Raw genomic sequence first — 20,355 nt, 5'->3', positions numbered from 1 at the left:
AACTCTTACGAACAGCTGCCGAAGTGTTCATTTATACGAATTTCAATATTAAGTGGCCCTGGGTGTAACCATCTACAATTAACCATTAATGTAGAGGGAGAAACAACATAATACGAAACACCGAGTAGGGAACAGAATCAGTTTGTGCAATGTGTAGGACAAGAAGAGAACTAAACGTGATACACAGCATTAGAGAACAAGTCTGCTAGCTCAATTCTAAATGTACACAAGAATTTAGATGGAAATGCTTTACTCACGTGGCAAAGGCAACTAGTGACACAAGAAGTCAAGAAGAGAACTGCGCATACTCAAAAAACGACAAAAAGTGTTTCGAACGTCAATAGTTGTGGGCATCCATTGGGGATTTGGGGTATTGCACTTGAGCTATGTTTTTTTGTTTAAGAAAATTTATAACTGCGGGCTTTTTTGGGCGCTCCGTCTAACTTCAAAAATGGGTAGAGACTGAACTTGGGTGGGCCCTTCCTCTAATCCTCTCCCTTAAATATGCCCTAGTGAAACAGTTAATGTCACTTATTAACTTCATCAACTTTTTATTTGAGAGTGAAAACCAAAGCAAGTAAAGAAGAAAAATGTCTGAGGAAAAAGATGTTAAACCCATTGTAAATACACCAATATTTGCGAAGGTATTATATTCTTTCTTCCTTTTGTCTTTTCTTCTGTTTAAATAAAGTTTCCGCTGCATTGTTTAGGATAGGATATTCACTTTTACTAATTACCAAAAAACGATATCCACTTTTACTTCTTTCAAAAAAAAAAAAAAAATTAAAAACAAACATTTACTTCAATGTATTTGGGTATCTCTCAAAATCTAATTAACTAGAGATTAAAATTAAATTAGAAATGGGTTGAGTGGCTTGTAGTCTTGTACTAATTAGTAATTACTATTCCATTGTTTTCATTTCACATATTCACACCCAGATATTCTTTCTTTTTTACGTTAATATATATATACATTCTTGTAGCGTCCATAACTGGTATTCTGGAAAGTGGAAATGATAAATGAGGTAATGAGATCGGAATGATACATGTAGAGTTTTCTAGTACACGACTTGGTCTAGTGTCATATTTTTTTTTTCCCGATAAATAGAAGTGGTCATATTTCTCATTTTACTCTGATGCAGGTGGCTACTAGCAAAGTCGGTCAAATTTTTGGGTGATAATACCATAGATTTCATTGCTGGGCAAGCGGTTGGATTATTTATGACACTAAGTTAAAAATGAAGCATAGATTAGTTGATCCCGAGAATCTGCTATCCAAGATTTTCTCCAATGCACGTATAGTAATCCCATAATTCCCGTCACCAATTTGCCTTTATTAGACTACATTCTGTGAATTTCTTTCCCCATTTAGGAACGACCAGCTTCAGTGCCGAGTAAATATCTAAGATACCTTAAATCCTTGATATGTGCAAATATTTCTTGAGACTAGAAATGGATGTATTATCAATCAACGAGATGTAACAATGATATCATCCGCATAACATAAAGTCGTAACTCGTAAATAAGCACTTCAGGGTATGAAGAAGTGAAGAACTACAAGTACATATTAAAAGTTAATAGCCAGCCTTAAGACCTAGCAACTGGAATAGCCTTAGGGAATTTGGTAATTCAATTTCGCAATGCTTAATTTAACTTGTACTTTTCAGCCCTTAATAGAACCATCATATGGTTACCTTACTGTACTAAATCTTGTTTTCTTTCATTGCCTCACACCATCTTGGATCTTTTACAGAGACGCAGAATAGTGTCCGAGGAGACCCAGAAGAAATGCAATATCAACGCACATCCTGTCAATCTGATTGTTATCTACTAGGTAGTTTTCTTTCTTTTCTTTTCTTTCTTTGTTTTTTGGAAAAGGGTTCTGGAGTTAGGCAGACCTCAACCTATATTCAGTTAAGTTCTATGCCTTCTGTATACCTTGTAACTTTCTGTCCAAGGGAGGAGAAAAGAAACATTGTAGCATCATGATCTCTTAAATTAAGGCTCATAATTAACAAGTTTGCAGTGCGATTTGTGTCTCTGTAACCATGGTGCACAGTACAAGAGTTCAAGAGAAGCATCTTACGTCTGATTGATTCTCACATATTACGGAATTACCAAGGAAGTCCTTCCATTCACTATGTTAACAATTATGATAGAGTCAGAACTCATCTCCACTTTTGAAAAGTGCATCTTCAAGCATTCTTCAAGACCAGCTTCTATAGCTCTTACTTCCTGGTACAGGACAGAGAGCTGTTTGATGTTAACATTATATGCTAGTAGAACCTTGCCTTCATGATCCCTTATAATGGCACCAAACCCAGCTCCTTCAGCAGACAGAGATCCACCACCCTGCCAGTGTTCAACTTTACAGAACCTTCAGGTGGCTTGAACCATTTACATTTAGTCCCTTCCTTGCCTTTGAATACAGCATGAATACCAAAGTTGTGCAAGAACACCCTACTATTCACGATGTCCTGTGCTTCCTTAATCTGACATTGGAAGTAGTACTTCATATTTTTCAAAATTTTCTGCTGCACCTCAAGTGCAGACTTATATCTGCTTCTAAATCTTCTAGCATTCCATTCAATCCAAATCCTGTATACTGGGCACACATTATACATTTGCTTTCATTTTATACCCATAGGTGCATATATGATTTTCAACCAAACAGCAATTCACGAGGCGTCTTGCCAGATAAGACAGGTAGGCATGGGACTAATTAAATAAGTGGTCAAGAGACAGTCACCCCCAAAACAGAGAGGAAGACTGGATTGAAACCTTAAACCCCAAGCAACTTCCAGAACATCGCGGAGTTTCCATTCCACAACTCCATTATAACACCCCGTCTTTTATTTTATTTTTCCTAATAATAATAAAGATAATAATAATAATAATAATAATGTAATAGATAAAATAGAGATAGGATATCCAGTAGTTACGGATAAAAGCCCGTAAATAACTAGATAAGAGTTATCCTTATTTTTTGAGAAGTTAAATAAAAACTAGAAAATAGGGGTTTCTCACGTAGAGTTTTTAGGGAAAAAGAAAACGAGAGTTTGAGAAAAAAAAAGGAGAGTTTTACTGAGATAAAAAAAAGGGGAGAGTTTTACTGAAAAAGTTTTGAACTAGGAAAATTATCTTTTCGCGTGACAGTAGACGTCGGGCTTTCGGGGTTTCGATTTCGGGGAGCTGTTCGGGCTGTTCGGTTTTAAAACGGTGAGCAGTTTAGTTTTCATTTTAGACGTTGGGCTTTCGGGGTTTCGATTATCTTTACTGTATTACAGTGTTGCCGTCCGTTTTCTGCTCATTCCACTGTTGTTATTCTGCGTATTATCTGTCGTAGGGTAAAGAAAACTTAGAGTATTGTTAAAACCTGTCTGTTATAGATTGTTTGTTCTTAATTACTAAATTTATTGAACTGTTGGAGCTCTAAAGAGGTCGTTAATGGCGACCAAAGCTATAACCAAGAAATCGTCAGTTTATACCTTGAACTATTTTGATTGAAACTCGATAATGTGTATTATGATGTGATGTTGGTGGGATGATGTTTGGTTGTTGAGGGTTGATTGGGGGCTGGACAGTAGGGCGGATTGAAGCTTGGAGAAGAAGCGTTAATGGCGGCTCAAATAAAATCGTAGTCTATGATTTGGAAATGTATTAGTTGGATCTTGATGTTGTATGATGGGTTTTGCTTTTTGATTGGGTGATTGAATGTTTCGATGGGTGGTAAGGTGCTGTTGAAGCTTGGAGGTCCATTAATGGCGTCGGTTTGAGATTTTCGCAGTATAAGGAAATCTAAATTTTTGGATATCGGCAGATTGGGTTTTTGAAGGGGAGTGGAACCGCTGGGTTCTTTTTGTTTATAGGTGGCCGGTGGTGGCTGTTGTGGTGGTCGGTGGTGGCTGGAAGTTGAATGAGGGAAGGAGATGAACAGTAGCAAAAACGAATTTGGGCTTGGGCCAAAATCGTGTGGGCTAATATCTTTTTACTTTTGGATTTTTATTTTTGGGCCTTTGGGTTAGAAGAGTTTATGGACTCTGACTTTGACTGTTGACCAGAGTGGATTCTGACTTTGACTGTTGACTAGAGTGGACTTTGACTTTGACTTTGACCAGTTGACCCGAAAATTTGACTTTTTCCTAAAATTATGATTCGGTCTAATAGGATAAGTCTAGGACTATTAACGTGTTTGACCTTAGGCTAGGACCTTTATAAATATACTTGTGTACGTGTATTTATCGCTTTGTGATTTTTCGGTCTTTTTGATATAACAACGCTATGACACTTATACATTCATAAAATTAATAACGCGCGTAAAACCAAAAATAATTGAATCAAGATATTCTTACGTTCTCAAATAATCTATGCAATAAAATACAATAATGCGTAAACAAAACTTACCGCGACTTTTTAGAACTCTCCACGCTTCAAGTTTTGGTGGCGAAGCTCTCACCCCTAGTCCGACACTAGAACTTTGACTTGGGAAGACTTCAAGATTAGATTTGAGAGTAAGTTCATTCCCGAGGCAAGAAAAAGAGCAGTTGGCTCAACAGTTCTTCTCGAGTTGACTCAAGACGGGAAGTCCGTGGATCGGGTATGTGACCAAGTTTAATGAGTTATCGAGGTTTGCTCCCTATCTTGTGGATACTGACAAGAAGAAAAACCAAAAGTTCATACGTGGGTTAGAGAGTCACTTGTCCAGCAAGTTGATTCCTTTTGATGGGGACATTTTTGTTCGTGTGTTGGACTTGGCCTTGAGATATGAGGAGCAGAATGCAGCCCTAAGATAGTCGAGGGGGAAGAGGAAGTTTGGTGAGATACCAGTTGTTGGTCCTAGGCCTTTTGAGAGAGCAAAAGCCGAATAGGTTTAGGCCTTATGATATACCCTCGAGGGTCCGTTTCGAGACCACCATCCGTGGGTTTCGTGGAGGATTTCATCGCCAGGTGGTTATAGGCCACCGGGCGACCGAGGCTATAGACCCTCGGGGAATCGATGGTCGAAGGTGGTGGTCAGCCTTCGTGGTCGAAGCCCCGCTCTTCCCAGATCGACCAAAGATCATTACTTTTACCGCACGGCAGACCAATGCTCGAGCCATAGTTCCCGCTGAAAGGCTTTTGCGGGAGTGTAAGCAGTGTGGGGCATTTATCTCGTTATTGCCCTACCGCTGTGGTAATCATCAATGAGTAACGATTGCACCGGCATCACACCACTCGTGCTAGAGCCTATGCAACTATGGAAATATGGAACAAGCGGCGAGCGATTGTGGGTGTTGTTCAAGATCGCAAGTAAAGAGAGTAAGCGCCGGGTCGAGTGGATTTGGAGAAATCAGTTGGAGAATAAATTCTTGTGGACTATGCCGATTCCCGAGATTGTTCTTGGTCATGGCTAATATCTTGAAGTGCGAAAGGAAGCAAGAGAGCTAATCTGTTATTCAATCTCAAATGGGGAAGACACACTCTTATGGCACGACATTTGGTGCAAAGAAATTGGAAAGATCCTCTCTTACACAATTCACAAGCGGTAGCTGAAATCATGCTTCCCCTCAATGCAACAATGAAGGAGCTATTGACCAATGGAAGTCGGAATGACATTGTAAATAATATACGATCGCGGTACCGTGAGAAGATATCTTGAGTACCAAAGTGAATCGACATATAGAGAGATCGAGTAGTATGGACACCACATCATAGTGGATCATTCACGACGGTCGTACCACGCCCGAGAAGACATGGGGTAAGGTTAGATGGCAACGTATGGTATGGGGCCGATCGGGTTATCCCTAGTCATTCCTTTTATCGCCGGGCAATTATTCTCGAACGATCTCTCCACTCAAGACAAAGTTAGTTTACAAGAAGATTCTAACACATTCATCTTGTTGCCAGGTCGAAAAAGTCGGGAATTCTCAAATCACCTTTTCTTTGAATGCTCCTTCTCTCGAGAGGTGATCAATGGCATTAAGATAGTCTTGGGTATTGAACCGATTGCGTAAGCTCAAATAGAGAATGGTCTTCACCGCTGAAACTTTGCGAGGTCGAGCCGTGGTGTGGAAATCTATAAAGAGTTACATATGTGCAATAGTTAATGGGATTTGGAAGGAGCCGAAATGCACGAGGTTCTCCAATCATAGTAGCCAAAGATCGCCAGTGTTGAAATGCATTCGAGAAAGATGAGAAGGTATCTACGGTGAAGGTATCGGAAATGGAGGACACGGACGTCGCCCGAAGGCTAACTCGTGATATCGGAATCCGGTGAAGTTTAAAAGCGCGGCACAACAGTTTTGTACACGGGAACCACCGAACAGGATAGATTCAAATTGAATCTGAGATGGGGTCATTTGCAGATAATGGTACGGGTCATGGGGAGCAATCGAAATAGTAAGGGTGAGTTATTGAGAGCATTCATCGGTAGTGGAGGAGAGAGGTCGAGACTCTTCCAAGAATTGAAGGCCATCGAGATTGGATTGAGTATATGTTTGGAAATAGGTCAGGTACAAGTGGATGTGGCATCGGACTCTCTACAAGCAAAGACAAATGAGTAACAAGCTTGAGCCAAGCCGCCATGGAACCGTCAAGATGTGCTAAACCATATTTTAGATATAGCGTCCACAGTTGTTAAGTTGTACTTTCTCGATGTTTTAGGGAGTCTAACAGAGTGGCCGACCACCTAGTCGGGCCTATCTATTGACCATGGCTGTAATATTGTGTATGTTGGTCCTCCAATAGTAGGGGAGTTGTATAATTTCATTGAGGAGGATGCAAGAGGAACCATATATGTAACGAAGTTGGATGATGAATACAGGTGAGGGTCAGCCTAACCCTAGCTTAAAGTTTAAAAAAAAAAACTATGCCAGGACCTGGGAATGTTGAAGGTACCTTTAGTTCATCTCAGTTTACATTCAGAGTTTTGTTTGATTCGGGTGCTTCACATTCCTTTATATCTCGTCAAGATGTTGAGAAAGAAAGTTTTAAAACTACCCTTTATCTAAGCCCTTGTGTGTTGAGACAATTAGGAGGTTCTCGTTACCTTATATGACGAAAGTGCAAAGGTTTTAAGTTGTGTTTCTTAGACCGTGTCTTTATGGTAGACTTGATCGTGTTGGGGTTTGAGGGTTTCCATTTCATACTTGGTATGGACTGGTTGACGTGTTATCATGTTACCTTGGATTGTGCGAGGAGGGAGGTTATAGTGAATACACCGCATGCCGAGGTTGATTCACACCTGTGTTAGTAAGGAGGACTCGGTGATGTCTAGTTTCCTCATGGTTTCATATGAGATACCCACGAGGGATATCGCTGATGTGGAAGTAGTGAGAGACTTCAAGATGTTTTTCAGGAGATTCCGTGGTTGCCACCCAAGAGGGAGGTGGAGTTTCGTGATAGACTTGTTATGGGGACCGCACCGGTTTCAAAGTCGGCTTCTGAGGTTGGCACCTAAGCTATTGGATCTAAAATGAAAGTGCAAGTCGAGGAATTACTCAAGAAGGGGTAAGAGTTTAATGTTTAGTGTTTTTGTTTTGGCATAACCATATCTTTTGAGTATATGGGTTTGAATCTTTTAAGGTGTGTATGACCAGTGTTCATACTTAACCGAAAGCAACTCACCATGGGGTGCGCCTGCTATTTTTGTTTCCAAGAAGGATGGTACTTTGAGGATGTGTATTGACTTCAGGGATTTGAACCAGGTAACTATAAAAAATAAGTATCCACTTCCTAGGATTGATGACTTGTTGGATCAGTTGAAAGGGGCTAAGATATTTTCGAAGTTTGATTTAAGGACTGGTTATTATCAGATAGGAGTTGAAGAGAAGAGTATTCCTTTGACTGCATTTAGAACTCGGTATGGGTTGTATGAGTTTTTAAGGATGCCTTTTGGGTTGTGAATGCACCGCATTCTTTATGGACCTAATGAATCGTCTTTTCAGGCCCTTTTTTGATAAATTTGTGATTGTTTTCATTGATGACATTTTAGTGTATTCACAAAACACAGAAGAACATAAGATGCATTTGAAGATAGTGATGCAGACGTTCCAGGAACAGAAGTTGTATGCTAAGTTTAGCAAGTGCCATTTTTGGGAAGAAGAAATTCGTTTCTTGGGACACGTGGTATCTAGTGAAGGGATTCTTTGTAGACCACGAGAAGGTTCTTTAGTAGTGAAAGAATGAAAACAACCAACCACCGCTATTCGAGATTAGAAGTTTCTTGGGGTTAATTTGGATATTATCGGAGATTTATTGAGAAGTTCTCACTTATTGCAGCTCCGCCACCAAGTTAACTAGGAAAGATGTGAAGTTTATGTGGACTAATGATTGTGAGAAAGCTTTCCTAGAATTGAAACAGAGGTTGACTCACGACCAATTCTAGTAATCCCGACTAGAGGCGGAAAGCTAGTGGTTTTTACAGATGCTAGTGGAACTGGTTTGGGTTGTGTGTTAATGCAAGACCAGAAGGTGGTGTCGTATGCTTCACGACAGTTGAAGATACACGAGAGACGTTATCCTACTCATGATCTAGAGTTAGCGGCAGTGGTTTTTGCTTTGAAGGTGTGGAGACATTATTTATATGGTGAGAAGTTCGAGTTTTACACAGATCACAAGAGTTTGAAGTATCTTTATTCACAGAAAGAGTTGAATATGAGACAGCAGAGATGGATGGAGTTCATAAGTAGTTATGACTTCGAGATTCAGTATCACCCAGGCAAGGGCAATGTAGTTGCGGATGCCCTTAGTCGATTGCCTGGTGTTTTGACCACTCTTATGGTGCAAGAGTGGAAGAGTTTAGAGACCATAGCAGCTTATGACGTCCGGACTACACCAGATACAGATGAGGGGTATATATGCAGTTTGGAGGTTAGGCCGGTGATTTTCAGTAGAGTGATTACCATGCAACACAGAGACCGATTTCTTTTGAGGCGGTTGGATGATCTGGTCATTGATATTTTAGATGATTGTCCGTCTGATTGGGCGTAAAGGATTCCGATGGAGGATTGAGATTTCATGAGAGATTATGTGTACCAGATGATGCAGAGTTAAAGAAGGAAATATTATATGAAGCTCATCGTTCTCGGTTTACAATTCATCCTGGAGGAATGAAGATGTACCAAGACTTGAAGAGGACCTTTTGGTGGGAAGGAATGAAAAGAGATGTCGGAGAATATTTTTCTCAGTGTTTAACTTGTCAGCAGGTTAAGGCAGAGCATCAGAGGCCTTCTGGATTATTGCAGCCAATAGAGATACCGATGTGGAAATGGGAGCACATTTCTATGGATTTCATTGATGGCTTGCCTAAGTCTCGGAGAGGTAATGAATCTATTTGGGTTATTGTTGATCGTCTAACTAAGTCCGCTCATTTCATTCCTATTGACGCACGTAGAGAAATACGATAAGTTGGTTTCCTTGTACATCCGGAAGTGGTCGTTTACATGGGATTCCAGTGAGTATTGTTTCAGATCGAGATCCTTTGTTCACTTCCCGAAGTTTTGGAAGAGTTTTCAGATGCTATGGGCACTAGTTTGGTGATGAGTAACGCTTATCATCCTCGCACGAGATGGACGATCGGAGAGGGTGAATCGATATTATAAGATATGTTACGGTCTTGTGTAATGGATTTTGGTGGAGGATGGGAGGAACATTTACCTTTGGTGGAGTTTGCATATAATAACAGCTTTCAAATGAGCATTGGTATGGCACCCTTTGAGGCTTTGTATGGGCGTCCATGTCGATCATCTGCTTGTTGGGCAGATGTGGGAGACCGAGTATTGCTTGGGCCTGAGATAGTGAGAGAGACATCTGAACAGATTAAAGTCATTAGAGAAAGGATTAAGACAAACCGCAGTAGGCGAGAAAAGTTATGCAGATTTGAAGAGGAAACGGGTAGAGTTTTTTCAGAAGCGATTTTGTGTTTTTGAAGGTTTCCCCTATGAGAGAAGTTATGAGGTTTGGCATGAAAGGAAAGTTGAGTCCACGATATATTGGACCATACGAGATAGTAGCCTCCGTTGGTAGTTTGGCGTATCGTCTTGCTTTGTCGCCTAACTTAGCGATGATTCATGATGTCTTCCACGTGTCTATGCTACGGAAATGTGTGAAAGATCCTACTGAGGTTGTCCAGCCAGCAGAGCTAGAGTTGAACGATGATGTAACTTTTACAGTGGGGCCTATCACGATAGTAGATAGGGATGTGAAACACCTTAGGAGGAGGATTGTAAACTTAGTAAAAGTGCAGTGGAGTGAAAGGGAAAATGACGTGACCTGGGAACTTGAAGATAAGATAAGGCAGATGCACCCTGAGCTTTTCTTTGACACTCTACCTTGAATCTCGGGACGAGATCCTTTTAAGGTGTGTATATTATAACACCCCGTCTTTTATTTTATTTTTCCTAATAATAATAAAGATAATAATAATAATAATAATAATAATGCAATAGATAAAATAGAGATAGGATATCCAGTAGTTACGGATAAAAGCCCGTAAATAACTAGATAAGAGTTATCCTTATTTTTTGAGAAGTTAAATAAAAACTAGAAAATAGGGGTTTCTCACGTAGAGTTTTTAGGGAAAAACAAAACGAGAGTTTGAGAAAAAAAAAGGAGAGTTTTACTGAGATAAAAAAAAGGGAGAGTTTTACTGAAAAAGTTTTGAACGAGGAAGATTATCTTTTCGCGTGACAGTAGACGTCGGGCTTTTGGGGTTTCGATTTCGGGGAGCTGTTCGGGCTGTTCGGTTTTAAAACGGTGAGTAGTTTAGTTTTCATTTTTAGTCGATACCCGGGGATAACTTTAGCTTTACTGTATTACAGTGTTGCCGTCCGTTTTCTGCTCATTCCACTGTTGTTATTCTGCGTATTGTCTGTCGTAGGGTAAAGAAAACTTAGAGTATTGTTAAAACCTGTCTGTTATAGATTGTTTGTTCTTAATTACTAAATTTATTGAACTGTTGGAGCTCTAAAGAGGTCGCTAATGGCGACCAAAGCTATAACCAAGAAATCGTCAGTTTATACCTTGAACTATTTTGATTGAAACTCGATAATGTGTATTATGATGTGATGTTGGTGGGATGATGTTTGGTTGTTGAGGGTTGATTGGGGGCTGGACAGTAGGGCGGATTGAAGCTTGGAGAAGAAGCGTTAATGGTGGCCCAAATAAAATCGCAGTCTATGATTTGGAAATGTATTAGTTGGATTTTGATGTTGTATGATGGGTTTTGCTTTTTGATTGGGTGATTGAATGTTTCGATGGGTGGTAAGGTGTTGTTGAAGCTTGGAGGTCCATTAATGGCGTCGGTTTGAGATTTTCGCAGTATAAGGAAATCTAAATTTTTGGATATCGACAGATTGGGTTTTTGAAGGGGAGTGGAACCGCTGGGTTCTTTTTGTTTATAGGTGGCCTGTGGTGGCTGTTGTGGTGGTCGGTGGTGGCTGGAAGTTGAATGAGGGAAGGAGATGAACAGTAGCAAAAACGAATTTGGGCTTGGGCCAAAATCGTGTGGGCTAATATCTTTTTACTTTTGGATTTTTATTTTTGGGCCTTAGACTCTGGGCCTTTGGGTTAGAAGAGTTTATGGACTCTGACTTTGACTGTTGACCAGAGTGGACTTTGACTTTGACTGTTGACCAGAGTGGACTTTGACTTTGACTTTGACTAGGGTTGACTTTGACCAGTTGACCCAAAAATTTGACTTTTTCCTAAAATTATGATTCGGTCTAATAGGATAAGTCTAGGACTATTAACGTGTTTGACCTTAGGCTAGGACCTTTATAAATATACTTGTGTATGTGTATTTACTGCTTTGTGATTTTTCAGTCTTTTGCGATACACAACGTTATGACACTTATACATTCATGAAATTAATAACGCGTAAACCAAAAATAATTGAATCAAGATATTCCACGTTCTCTGAAATAATCTATGCAATAAAAATACAATAATCGTAAACAAAACTTACCGCGACCCTTTTAGAACTCTCTACTTCAAGTTTTGGAATTGAATTTATGACCGATGAAGTCATATGTTAGGTGGGCATTTATTGAATGTGTCATAAATGGCCCGTTAGTGTTATATAAGGGTATTCATTGAATGTGCCATGAATGACCGGGTATTCATTGAATGTGCCATGAATGACCGGGGATTGATGAGGGACGCCTTTAAAGAGGAACTAAGGTATTCGGGCCAAGGGTTAGTTGTATTCCTTGAGGTGTACGGGAATGTAGGATTGGGTATTTCTTAAATGTGGCGGGAATGACCCGGGCATTCATTGAATGTGCCATGAATGGCCCGTTAGTGATATGATAGGTATTCCTTGAATGCGGGGAATGACCTAAGGTATTCATTGAATGTGCCATGAATGACCGAAGTTTTTGTGCCCAAAGAGGTGTGAAATATGTGTATGAAAGCCCGGAGATGGCTATGATATTGTGGTATTCAAATTGGGAGAGGCACACAGGAATATGTGATTTGGCAAATGTGTGGAGTGCAAATCGTGGAGTAGGTACTAAAGGGTGGGTGTATCAGAAAAGTAATTGATTAATTGATAAGAGAAATGAATTTGTTTATACGAGTGTGCTTGGGTTTACTTTTGAATCCATATAGGATATCTACATATGTTATATACAAGTTCTAACTTTCTTTTGCAGGAGGGTAGGACTTAATAATATTTTTGCAGGGACGCGGTCCTACCCTTATACAGCGGCGGACATCGGTAAGTGTAATTCAATTATTTAGATATTAAAAGGAGTTATTAGAATGAGTTAATAAAATAGAAGTTAATAAAATGGAAGTTTTACTTGGGAAGAAACTATGCCGGTTGAGATGAGGGAACTACCTGTCTTCCAAGCTGAGAATGATTAGGTTATGATAGATTTAAAGTGTTAGTTGGATAAGTAAAGTTTGAAATGTTTATATGTATTTAGTCTACTCATACCAGCAAATTCAATTTGTCAACCCATGTTTGCTTTGTTTTGGCAACGTGGGTGTGTTCTTGGGAACATAGGTGGAAGGCAGTGGAACCGCGGTGTGTGATTGGGATTCTTACCTGGAGCAGTCCGTTAGTTTTCTTTTAGGTCTGATTCCTATTGGAATGATGTAATAACGTAGTTTACCTTTTTCATGGCATGAGAACATGGTAGTGAGGAATTTTATTCTGAGAGTTTGTTTGATATTTTATTTGGAAGGATGTTATCTTAATAAAGAAGTTGCGGATAATTATCGAGATTATTTTATTTTAAGTTGTTTCTTTTATGACATGGCTATTAGGGTTTGTATGTGTAGTATCCTCCGTCATAGTCTGGGTTTTTAAACAAGTGAACCTAGTGATGTTTGAGATATTTATATTTCAAATATTCACTTTGTTATTGTTTAGAAATTCAGGCTGTGACATCCATTTTCTTGAGGAGTGGAAACACAACTGAGTTAATTCAAAATCTCATGTTCTTGGGAAAAAAAGATATTTGTGAAGCAAATTCAGTTCCATTTTTTGTTCATTCGGCATCTATATTTGTTTTGAATTTTGTAGGAGGAACAACTGTTGATATTTGTAAGAGAGGCAATCTTCCTCTGTGGACATGTGTGGAAAGGAAAAGAAAGAAACATTCCATACATTTCTAAACTTTCGTAGATGTGGTAAAAGAGTCTTGAATCTTGGCTGAATATTTGGACAATGTTGTGATTGTCTATAGGATCAGACTGAAGTGTCCTTTACGATCAAGAGTAATGTTCCGCAGCAGAAGCTCATGGATGTTTACTGTAAGGAACGGTCAGTAGAAGTCAACTCACTGCGTTTCATGATTGATGGTAAACGACTTCGGGGACACCAGTATACTGATGACGTACATCTCTTTACATATGTCTCCTTATTATCTTTTGTCTCAAATTTTATTTAATTACAACACGAGTGTTCTAAAGCTTCTAATTGATTTTTCTTTTTTCTTTTTTTTTTCGGTTGTGGTAACAGTTGATGGAGATACGATTGATGCTTTTGTCGAACAATGGGGTGGCAGCAGGAGCTACTCTCCCATATTTTGAAACAAAAACACCATTAGCTTTGTATGGAATTGGCAAGTTCTGCTTTTGAATAAGATATGTTTTTTGTTTTATATCTAAAAGCCTTAAGACGATCTTAATTCAAAAGCAAGTGTTTTAATTCGCTTTGTAGCCGGGGAGACTCATGTTGACTCTGTTTTCTGTCTTTTCAGTATCTAATCAATCTCAAACGTAAATGTTTGCTAAAATTGGATGGATGAATGATGAATATCTAACCTTGGATTTGAGTACAACAAAAAAAAAAGAATCAATAATAACAACAAAATGGAGTTTTTTTTTCTGGTGTGATATATGTACACAGTTTCTTTTGGACATTGACGTACGCAAGATTGTTCTTGAAATGGTCTAAACAGATTTTCTTTTGGCATCCGCTTCTCTTCTTAATAACTTGTCTTTGATATTTGTGTCCAATGTGAATATGTGATCTTCCAATGGTGGGGTTATAAACAGAACTATTTCAAACGGCTGTCAAAGTATTACTCTTACGGACATGTTATATAGTGTCTTGACGCAGTTTATTTAGTGTCTTGAACAACTCTTTAAGACACTAAATAAGTTGTCCAATCCGTTTAAGAGAGGCCTGATTACGAGGGCTTTTCAAGGTGAATCACTACGAACTTCAATATGTAAAGTGACTATGGGTGGACCGTAGGGTTTATTGCTTATCCAAGAGGAGAAACAATTGCTTATCCAAGAGGAGAAACAACATAATATTAACACAGTATGGATAGTATCAGCTCGTGCACGTACTAGGTAATAGACAGCATAGACAATAAATCTGCTAGTAATTTCAGAGCATAAGAATTACCTTTAAAGGTATCCCCAAAATCTTGTGTGCACTTAGGATCCACCTGCCTTAGGATGGAAATGATTTTCACAGGGGGTCTGTCAAACGCAACAGTGACACAAGAGGAAGAGCGAACATGACAGCCAATTTCCATCTATCTGCAACAGGCATATCGATAGGCAAGTGGTAAGTCATAACTCCCTGTTATGTCCTACAAGACTATTAGCTCTGCATATCAAGAGCATCCCTCTGTACGGCTGCACCTATTCTTTGATTGTGCATACTCTTCTAGTGTTTAGCATGATGTACTAAGCTGGTGTGGTATCAACATTACGTTAAAGAATGCTAATAAGGAATGGTTTCTAAAATCTGGGATCTCAAGCATCCGAAAAGCTGGGAATCGCAGAGCAAACTAGAGATTGGCTGGCAGAGAAATAAAGCATGGGTATATGCAGGCTTTCTCTTAAACGGACTGTCCGTTAACGGACATATGTCTAAAAAAGAATTTAACTTTAGAGATGAATGTGCTTCTGTATATAACTCACAAAGTCAATAGTCAGAACTCACAAGTGAGCAGTTGTTTCTCGTACTAGAGGAAGCTCGAAGAGTAGTGTAACAGAATGCGAGTATTGTTTGGGGCTGTATTGTGCATGACCTAAATATTTCCATGCTATAAATAGGCGGCACTACATTTACATAATCAGGGAATTACATATAAAAATGTGTTGCAACTTGCAAGTCAGTGGCGGACTGGCGGACTGGCGGGCATAGCCATATCTAAAATTTCAAAGGGCATGTATGAGCCATATTGATAGATGGATCATATAGGTATTGGACAAGAGATAGGTCCAAGACCATACTATAGTCCTGAGGTAAACCTAAAGAGAGGAAAGGGAGAAAAGGAGGGGGGGCTGATAATAGGGGGAGGAGAAAATAGTGAACTACAGCGGCTTGATCCTGAAACGGGTACGTAGGCAACCTAAGATGTTGGTGCAGCCGATAAAACATAGAGCTCTAATACTAGTCGCGTAATTGGGTGCGACAAATGGCGCCGTCTGTGGGGAGTTCTAGGCATGACAGATCGGTGGAGAAGATGGAGTGAAGAAGGTGGTTGTCGTTGATACTCTACATTGTCGGTGCAAATTACAACGAAAAGGCTCCACATTTCGACGGCTAACTGCTCGGTGCACCACAAGCTTATATCTTGACGTCTTTACTTCACTGAAATCAGTAAGTGCGAATTGATTGTGGGAACGAGAGGTGAAATTATGCAGATTCACGGGGTTCAAGAATAGCCGCAACCGAATGAGATTCTTCCACTTCCGTAGTCAATTCATCATTATATATTAAGACATTGAGTAAAATTCTTATTGAACTTTTGTTTGTAGTGTGCTTGTTTGTTTAGAGTGAGGGACCAAATTGAATGAATTGATACAAAGCTTCTCTAAGATCTGAAAGAGACAATCTGTTCGCAGTTAATAACAAAAAGGAAAGGGAGCTTGGTCGTCGGGAAAAAGAGTATGGATAGCCTTGATCCGATGACAGAAGAAAACACTACTTCCAAGTTCCAAGTAACAAGCTAAGTTCTCATATCCCTTTTAAAATTCCGATGATATAGCTTGGTATGATTGGGATGAGTAGGCATATACATGTTTTTAGCATATAATGCCTAGATTAATGATTAGAGTGTGAGCCTGGAATCCAAGTAGATTAACAATTAGTATTGTGCTATGGAGCCAGATAGACATACCTTGTTAAGTTGGTTCAAGGGCTACAGCTTGAGGAAAGAAAACAAGGCGTATAGGTCTGCTATAATGCCCATATTACACTGTCACGGCGTTTACCAGTATGTATATAAAGAGGCTGATTATATAACTTACTATTCACTTTGTGGATGCGACATTGGGGCTAATGTAGTACAAAAAAGTGTGTAACTTGAAAGTTTGCCCATGAGAACAGGATGCTTTAATTATTGACTCCTTATTGATCATTTCCGCAGCACAAAACCAGTTAATTTGTTTGTGGTACAGGCGCTACTTGTTAGGGACAACTAGACCCTCATTCTCTTGAGATGTTTTGTTGGGTATCTTAAGGTTCAAATGTCTTTCCTTAGATTGATGTTTTTGGACAGAAAAATATCTAACGATGTGTGTGATCTGTGTTTGACCAGTGCCTTACTTCTTACTTATACCACTATGCTTGTTGGTAGTTTAAAGAAACTCCGCCTTTTGTCTCGGTCAAGGTTGGGTTCTCCAGATCGAGTAGATGTAACGAATTTTAGTTTGTCATGAAGAGAACGGTTGCCTATTTATGCCTGCACTAACTATTTTGCTTCTAGGGAGGAAGAGCACTTATGTTTTTGGTTTGCATGGGGAAACCAGGAGCTTTAGCTGTCATATGGTAGGAGTTTATAACTACATGTTGATGATTTTGCGCATGTTGCACATGCTGATCAAACCCAAGATCTTGGTTACATCTGGTCACTCAATTTGTGTGGGTTAGAAATGCTAATGTTATATTTTGTATCTTGAGTTACTTGTATGTATTGGAGATTGAACCTTGGATTCCACATAAAGTCTAGAGAAATCATAATTTGTTTCACAGCCAAAGTAAGTACATAAAGAATGTTTGGCGAAACGCGTATAAAGATGTTTGTTCTGTGTACAGGTGAAAAAGGGAGTCATTCATGAAGGTAATATAGTGATATGAAGGTGAAATGCATGCAACGAATAACTCGGAAATCCGGAGGAACCCAAGACAAGAGGTGGTACTCAGAATAGTCTGATCCGTACTGGTAGAAGCTTCTAACATTCTTCTTAGACTAAAGTACAACAACCATAGAAGGCAGAAGAGGCATTAGTAGACATCTACGACTATGAAGTTTCGAGACAAAGGAACAAGGAAATCCAGAGTTTGGGACTGAGATTGACGGATTAGCGCGTCCAAATACAAATGGTAAGATGATTACAAAAGAGGTGCAGAGACATACCACGGCAGGTAACTCCTTTAATTTGTCGTCATGTACATAATAGTCGGACGAGTAGTGGCTTAGTCGCCAACCAGAGTTACACTGGGGGCAGATAAGTCTTGTCCCCATCTTTGGTAGAGATATATGTAGGGATAAAGCAGGGTTGTCCCCAAACCTCGTGATATTTCGTGGACCTATTAGCTCTAAGTTATCTAGGTGTCCGCAGACCCGGATGGGTAACATGGTCGTACACCTCAGGGTAAGACGGATTGTACATAGTATTAAGCATGTGATCACTGTTATTTCTTGTATACATACACTTCTGCTGAATGTTCTTCATTATAACTCACGCGTTATTTGTACAACACTCAAACATGAAAGTTTCAGGTTATAGAGAAAGAGAAAGACTTGCAGTACCATGGAACCGAGCAGAGTTTGAGCTGGTATGGGGAGATGGATCCATCTCACTTCATTTACTACCTTGTTTGCATACATTATATTACCATCAAAGAGCTTACTTTATGCATTAAATGTTTATTGCATGATATAGCATTGAGTAAGACCGGGGTCGGGCCCCGTACTAGCTATACGAGGAACCTCGAAGTCTACTGGTATCTCTATGTAGTTGTGACTTACAGTTCACATTAATAGCATGATATATTTGCACTAAGTTACATACATGTACACTGTAGGAGATTTTTCGAGTATCTCCTGATCTTCCTCTGTGCCTTGTGATCTAAAAGTTGTTACTTGGTAGAGAAGGGATGAGATGATTTTGAGTTCAGGGTTGAACCACCTATAGCTGCCTACGTATCTCCTTATTTATTTTGGAGAATCAAACCCTATTTTGCGCAGTTCCTAAGAGCGAATCCCTATGGTTTATATAGAAAGAGCTTTAAGAGTCCTAGGATTAAGGCTGTCCTCACCGCTTGTGAGTTCCCTTCCATCTTTGGACTCTACCTTCCTATTAGGAATCCTCCCCTTATGGAAGTCTAAATCTAGACCATATCTTACTAGATGCAGGTTTCCTTGTTGATCATAATGTCCCGTCGTACATGGAAAGATTATATCTAAAAGGTAACTCTTAAAGATATGTCATCATAATTCCTTCCTTATCATCAAAGATCGCCCTCTTCATTTTCCTTCAGTTCAGGAATTGTCCATTTCAGTTCCTAATGACTTGGAGAGCTGTTATGTTTAGAGGCGGCCAGTCACATGCCTGGCATATGCCTACTAAACACTCGTGCTAAACACGAGATCACTTATTCGCATAACTGATCTGATGGTCCTCGTCTCATTTTGGACATCTATAGTCCAGGGTTACTTCCCATACACGTGTCATCTATCCAATGACGGGAAATCCCCCTTACATACACTATTATCCCTTAATGCCTTGAGAATTTGTCCTCACATATTTAGTAGAGGATACTTGGTCTACTCTTGTGTGGGTAGAGATAAAGTTGAGTTACTCCTAAGCCAGAAAGCAGGGGGGATGAGCCCTTCGTGGACCGCCGTGTCCAAATCAAGCTTGAGGCAAAATGAGCTTCCTCTAAGCTAGAAAGCGAGAGGGATGAGCCCTTCGTGAACCACAGCGTCCAAATTAAGCTTGAGGCAAAATGAGTTGCCTCTAAGCCAGAAAGCAGGGGGGGTGGGTGTAAGCCCTTCGTGGACTGCAGTGTCCGAATCAAGCTTAGGCCAAAATAAGTTGCCTCTAAGCCAAAGAGCAGGGTGGGGGGGGTGAGACCCATCGCGGACATGATGTGGAGTTTTACATGGCGCCAAAGAGAAGAGGTTGAGACCCTTCACGGATATACCGTTAAGTTCTACAAATGAGAACGGAGGGGATGGGACCCTTCACGGATACAATGATGAGGTCTGCGAAAGAGGAACGGATGAGATGAGATCCTTAGCGAACATGATGGTGAGTTTTACAAATAAGAGCGAGGGGCTTGAGACATTTCATGGACATGATCTAGAGTTCTAGGAGTAAGTGCGAAGGGGATGAGACCCTTCACGGACAAGATGTTGAGTTGGAAGAGTGAAAGTGAAGGGGATGAGACCCTTCGCGGATACATTAATGAGTTTTGTGAATGAGAGCTGATGGGTTGAGACATTTTGTTGGTATGGTGCGGAGTAAAAAGAGTGAGAATGAAGGAGATGAGATCTTTCATGGAGATGGCAGTGAGTTCTATGAAAGAGAGATGGTGGCTGAGGTTAGACACTCCATAGACATGGGGGCAAGTTGAGCTATCCTTGGATATGCTTTGCGCTTTCCGAATGAGAGCGGAGGGGTGATAAGTGCTCAAAAAGTGCAATTTAACCCTCGATTATGCCTCTTCTTTAGCCATCTTAGTAGACTAATAGCATTTGTAAGTTATGTTTTATGATTTTACAGGTAAAAAAGAGAGTTTTGTGGAATATTAGAGAAAAAGGGGTAAAATGGAGCAATTCGGAGCATTAAAGATCACATGGGAAGCCCGTGGACGATCATAGAGAAGGCCAAGGAATTAAAGCTATTAAAGATGCGACTTGGACCAATTTGGAAGCTCAAGGCCAAAGGATT

At 39.9% G+C, this 20,355-nt stretch overlaps 1 long non-coding RNA gene across 3 annotated transcripts; it reads left to right on the top strand.

Moving 5' to 3' along the window:
• Window positions 1-400: 400 nt before the first annotated feature.
• Window positions 401-14,150, top strand: LOC147514983 (uncharacterized). Of its 3 annotated transcripts, XR_015213326.1 has the most exons (4): window positions 401-644; window positions 1,754-1,834; window positions 13,511-13,823; window positions 13,949-14,150. It is a non-coding gene; the product is annotated as an uncharacterized LOC147514983 (long non-coding RNA). The 3 variants fall into 3 exon arrangements; XR_015213327.1 differs by lacking the exons at window positions 13,511-13,823; window positions 13,949-14,150 and adding an exon at window positions 12,989-13,212 and having other exon boundaries at window positions 415-644; XR_015213325.1 differs by lacking the exon at window positions 401-644 and having other exon boundaries at window positions 1,700-1,834.
• The last annotated feature ends 6,205 nt before the right edge of the window (window positions 14,151-20,355 follow it).

Source organism: Coptis chinensis, chromosome 2, assembly GCF_015680905.1.
Source record: "Coptis chinensis isolate HL-2020 chromosome 2, ASM1568090v1, whole genome shotgun sequence".
Taxonomy (NCBI): domain Eukaryota; kingdom Viridiplantae; phylum Streptophyta; class Magnoliopsida; order Ranunculales; family Ranunculaceae; genus Coptis; species Coptis chinensis.
The sequence above is the reverse complement of the archived record's forward strand: the minus strand, read 5'-3'. Positions and strand labels throughout refer to the sequence as shown.